The sequence below is a fragment of the Palaemon carinicauda genome, chromosome 16, assembly GCF_036898095.1.
Source record: "Palaemon carinicauda isolate YSFRI2023 chromosome 16, ASM3689809v2, whole genome shotgun sequence".
NCBI classification, from domain to species: domain Eukaryota; kingdom Metazoa; phylum Arthropoda; class Malacostraca; order Decapoda; family Palaemonidae; genus Palaemon; species Palaemon carinicauda.
The window spans coordinates 67092660-67098722 of record NC_090740.1 but is presented as its reverse complement, the minus strand read 5'-3'; the positions used below and the strand labels follow the sequence as shown (position 1 = coordinate 67098722).

At 34.0% G+C, this 6063-nt stretch overlaps 1 protein-coding gene across 1 annotated transcript in view; it reads left to right on the top strand.

Moving 5' to 3' along the window:
* The first annotated feature begins 4380 nt into the window (after window positions 1–4380).
* Window positions 4381–6063, top strand: part of LOC137655057 (calpain-9-like) — a 475257-nt gene continuing 473574 nt past the window's right edge. Inside the window, exon 1 of the mRNA XM_068388950.1 lies at window positions 4381–4486. The gene's annotated coding sequence lies outside the window, so the exon portion shown is untranslated. The remainder of the gene's footprint in view (window positions 4487–6063) is intronic.

The window sequence follows — 6063 nt, the reverse complement described above, 5'->3', positions numbered from 1 at the left end:
TAATTTGGCACTCCTCTAATTACTCAAGTGACTTTTCTCTGTAGTAGAGGAAACGAAGACGGAAAATCAAATTTGAAAATCGTTTCATTTTAGAGACAGGCATCCAGTGGCAATTGTTAGCCATGGGGTGTTGCTATGGGATAGGGTGGATGCCAGCTGAAATTTTCACTTTAAGGGTCTATCTTGAACTATTTTTGCCAGACCAGAATTTCCGGAGGCTGAGAAATCGGAGACATGTTTTTCTCAATATTTTATTTTGTTTGTCATACTATTTATTAAACACAAAATTGTTATATACCATTTTATTGATAATAATGTTGGACACACACTGACACTGAATATTTCTTCAAAAACAGCTATTACCGAGTTCTATTGGGGGTCAAAGGTCAAATTACTAAGAAATTTTAATATTTCTTGTACTTTGTAAGGGACACGCGAAATTACTAATATATTAAAAGATGCGGTTCTAAAATATTATATCCTTCAATCTTAATAAAGATGTGCAGTGTTTGAATATGGCAGGTTTGCACAATTTCTCTGTGAAATGAAACTGTGATGGGTAAAAAATAACTTATTATCTTCCTAAAGTCCATTAAAATTGGGAAAATCTTTGTAAAGTAGTTTCAATTTCGAAGTAGATATATATATTGAGATTTTTTTTTTTTTTGGATTTAATTAAATTTCATTCAATATTTTCTACAATCTAAATGCCACTTTACATAACATAAACTGAAAACAAATATAACTTCTTGCGCAAAAACACAAATGTACCTCAACTACACAGTGTATGAAACTGTGATCTGAATCATGCGCTCAGATATGCACATTGGAAAATGTCCATAGAAAACTCAATGTCATCAATATTTTCTACAATCTAAACACAATTCACCAAAAAAAAAAAAAAATAAACAAATGAATAGAACACAAATATCACTTCTTACCCAAAATGACATATTCACCTCGACTAAAGAAGAAACTATGATCTGTTTCATAGGTTCAGATATGCATATTGGACGATGTTCCTAAACCTACATAGTCAAGGGTATAAGCTTATCACACTTTCCAATATTCTAAAAATCCTCCTCATCATCTTCCTAAGAGCCGGTACATGACCCTCTACAAATACAAGCACTCATACATTTCTTGTGTCTCACACAGAAACAGCCGCATCTATTTCCATATACCAATTTGCATGAGCAGCTCGTAAGTTTCTTACAAGCAATTAGTAAAAGTTCAACGTCATCAACTTTCGGATGAGGTTTCCACTTGTGGCTTTCATTCATCCATAGGTTGTTAAATCTGGGAGTTCCTGAACTTTGTTTAGTAGATTCTTTCCAGACAAGGTATTGGTAGCTCGCTCAAATTATATGTAATTTGAGCGAAAGGTTATCTCTAGTGACCACTTTCCTTGAAGGAAAAATTCCAGTCGAACTAGTTCAATCTCAGTGATAGTGGTTTCCTTAAGTATAATCTACGCACAAACTTCTCAGCGTCATGCATGAAGAGATCATTAACATTTTTGGATCTCACGTCTATGTAATTCTTCTGTACACCATCCAAGTGGTGATCTTTGAAGACATTCACAATCTTGAGGGCATATGCCGGGCATTCTGGGGGAAGCAACTTCTCAATGTAATTGTACCAAATATAAAATTTGGAACAGAGAATTCTCCAGAGCCTCCACAGTGCGTTTATGCCAACACACAGGTTTGACATAAGTATCTCTATCCACCATCTTCCCTGCTGTGGTATCCCCAAACACCACACTTACCACCTAAGCCTTCTTCATGCAAGATCTTTCCCTATGATGTCTGACGCCCTTCATAAAATGCATGATGATGTGGAATCTGCCTAATCGAATAATGGTGTTTCTGAACTCTGTTTGTTTAAGCCATAGTATCTCCTTGGCCTTAGAGTAGAGGGCTTGGTCAAATGTAAACACTCTGTATTGCTGTCTCATTGACTCATGGCTGCACTTGCATTTTGAGAGGATGGTGTAGAGTGTCTTGATCATCTGCTTTCGCTGGAAGGGTTACATACTGACAACTGTAACAAATCCTGCTGATGGTTGTTCAAGTGACACTACCTGATTGAAACCTGTCCGTGCAGGCTTACACTCTACAATGTGAAGGTTTAGGGACATCACAGTTTCCTCTGAAGATGCGGTGAATATATGTTTTGCCCCAGAGGTGGTATTTTATGTTCCATTTAATTTTTTTTTTCTGTGAAATTGTGTTAATATTGTACAAAATATTGATGATATTGAGGGTATAGGGACAATATCCAATGTGCATATCTGCAATCATATTTCAGAACATAATTTCATGTCTAGTTGAGGTATTTTTTTTTTTTTTTTTTTTTTTTTTTTTTTTTTTTTTTGAAGTGATACTATTTAATATATCATTGATTTTGCCTGTCCCTTCCAAAGTACAAGAAATATGAACAATTCTTGGTAATATGACATTTGACCCCAATAGAACTCGGTAATAGATATTTTTGAAGAAATATTTAGTGTCATTGTGTAGCCAACATCATTAGTAATATAATGATATATAATAGATTCGTGTTGAATAAATAGCATGGCAAATAAGATCAAATGCTGAGAAAAAAATGTCTCCGATTTTTCAAACTTTGGAAGTTCTGGTTTGGCAAAAATGGGTCAAAATAGACCCTTATAGTGAAAATTTCAGCTGGCTTCCACCCTATCATGAGCACCACCTCATGGCCTAACTATTGCCACTTGATGCCTGTCTCTAAGATGAAATTATTATCAAATCAATTTCTAGACCACTTTTTCATTTTATTTTTGTCTACTGCTGTCGTACTTCGTTTTCTTTCATTTTCTTTGTCCCATACTGATAACGAAATATAAAATTTCTCTCTTAAAGTCCACGCCCATGTTCTAGACCTGGAAATACACAACGCCTTGGGGCTATCCCCAACAGTCTTTGTAATACCCACTCTTAAATTTGTCTTTTTTCATTGAGACTGGGTTGACGGGCGTTAAGGTAAGTTCGATTGACTAATCTCAAATTTTGCCTCTCTGAGTCTATCGTAAGTTCACTTGGTTGGTTCTTTTCAGTCCCTAAGTTTTCCTTGTGTTATAAATTTCTATACCCATGATTCTGAGAGATTCAAATCAGTGCAGTCATATTGGAGGTTATGAAAGAAGATGAATCTTAAAAATAACTTTGACAGGTCATTTGCAAGAATATGTCAAATAAAATATTTATTTGTCCAAGATATCGGGGTTAGTGACGTCATACTACAATTGCGAATTCATGTGTAAGTAAATATCCCTTATTTACATTTATTGAAACCATATTTTGTTGTCCTTGTGTTATTAACTAATTGTGTAGTAAAGAGGAAATAGGTAAGTTTAGAATAAGTTGACCTATGCCAGAAATGGCCGTTGCCTCGAAGCGAACGGTCGGTGTTATAAAGAGACCTGATTGGGATGTCTGGACAGACCTGATAATAAATACGCCAGCAGTCGGTTGTCTTCGACTATTCCTCTTCAAAATTTCATTGTTAGTGAGTCTCGTTTTGGAAGGAGTCAGTAGAAAGTAAAGCTGTAGCTTGAGTCAACCAAGTTTGATTGGATTGTTGTTGCATGGAGTTCTTTGAGTATTTACTTGCCTAAAACGACGGTATTTCGTAACAAAGGCAAATGTGCAAAACGTTTTATTTTGCTTCAAAATAAAATGTGCAACTATCGTTCATGGTTATATCTTTTATTTGTATGCAACAAATCGTTGTCCACTAGAGCATCACGACAATAATAACACCAGAAGAGAGCCAATATTTAATATTCATGAATAAAAGGTTGATAGAGGAGAACGCTGGCCAGAAACATTGACCCCACATAAAAGTGGGAAAAGATGCAGATAAAGAAGAAGAATAAAAGGTTGATAAAATACTTTTATTAAGCTAATTAAAGAGCTAATAATGTCCATATGAAAACAAATATAGCCATCAGTTACCTGAATGTAGTATAATTTTGAAATTCCTTTTGAAATCAATCCTGATTTCCAGTTACCAGCTTTATATATATATATATATATATATATATATATATATATTTCGTCGCTTAAGCGAGAAGAAATCATGTTAACTTCGTATGTGTGTGTTTGCATTAGTATACCCGTGTGACTATAATAAATTCTTTAGAGAAAATATTACCCTTATTCCAAGAGAGAGAGAGAGAGAGAGAGAGAGAGAGAGAGAGAGAGAGGCACTGCCATCACCCAATGTCGTAACGTTTTCCCATCCGTCTCTGCCCGTATGTGTGTTTCTTTCTTCTTGTTATTAATGTTCGCAACAGCTGGCATCCCAGTCTGAGTGACTGAATCCCAACCAACGTTCTCAGTATTCCTCTGGGTGTGTGTGTGTGCGTGGTGTGCTACGCCGCTCCCGATTCATGTTTCGTCTCTGCTTCCCTTAGAGCAACCTCCTCCTCTTCTTCCTCCGCGTTCGTGGCTGGAATGTATGAATTAAAAGAGAGGATTTTCTTTTCGACGTGAAAAACCCGTATTTGCTGTTATCATTATCGTACATTTTCTTCTTGTTATATTGTTTTGCAATCAATTTGAAATTTTGAAGCAAAGGTTTTCAGTTTTGTGATATGAATTTAATTAATAGTAAATTAAATTCATTTGTGCCTTATAACAATACTCAAGCTTGCAATAAGATGGAATAAAGGGTTTGAGTAAAAACCAAAATACTGTGGGCCTATGTATAGCAAACTAAATATGAAAATAACTAACTATGAGAGAGTTGAAAACACCATATCATACAGACTGGAGAAATGTGAAAAGCTACCCATTGAATCAATAGTTTGTGATATATGATAACATTGCAGAACTATAAATGACAGCTCACGACTAATTTTTGTGGTTTTTATTTTATTAGGATTGATTCAAAATCAAAATACAAAACATAATTTCAGATAATTTCATATATGACCGTTGAAATCTCCCAATTTTATTGATATCGAGTGATTGGAAAAATATAGAAAAGTTAATTCAGGACATTTAGACTAATGTGTCCAGATTCATCTGTTTTTGGTGCGGATACCAGAAGCCAGAAGTTGGTGCATTTGGTAATGTCTGTCACGCTTTTTATTGTCAGGCAAGCAAATGAAATGTGATTTATATTAATGAAATAAAGAATTATTTGTCCATATATATATATATATATATATATATACATATATATATATATATATATATACATATATATATGTATATATATATATATATATATATGGCACTATCGGTATGTATAAATATATATTTGATAGCCTGTTATCTTATAAATTGTATAAATCTGATTTATACTAAATACAAATGCTTACATAAACAAGTATGTATGATTTGTGAAACATGTATGAACATACATACGCACGTATATATATATATATATATATATATCCCTTTCTCAATATGTCTCAACTTCGGTAATCGAGGTATAACGCTCTTGTCCTGCAGTTGGCTGGAATACCATTCACCTTGTTATATTTATTAGGGTAGTGATAGTATGCATTATGCTTTGACTTTTTAAAAGTTTTTTGGATGAGTCCGTAATTCTTACTCATTCATTATCTCACTTCAAGGTAATTACGTGACAACGATATTAGCCGTTTATAATAATAAACCCCTGCAAGCACTTGCGGACCCATAGTTGCCTAACATTGTTGTCAGAGCTGACAACAGTAAAGCATGCTAGTTACGGCTAATTTTAGGCGTAATTCTCGATAGCAAATTTACTTCCGAGGAACCCGTTCATTATGTCTCTTCTTCAATTGCAGAGAAAATTGACTTATTGAGAAAGTCTTTTAAGATTTTTGGTGATCAATCTATTCTGAAGAAGTGTTTTATTTCTTTCATTCTGTCTTAGTTGGAGTGTTAATCTCCCTTCTGGTATGCATTATATATGTACATATATATGTATGTACACATGTATAAATACACATATGAATATATATACAGTATATACATAAGTGTGTTTCATAATGCTATTTGATCTGATTATTTTACTTACTAAATGCATAAATTCGATAAA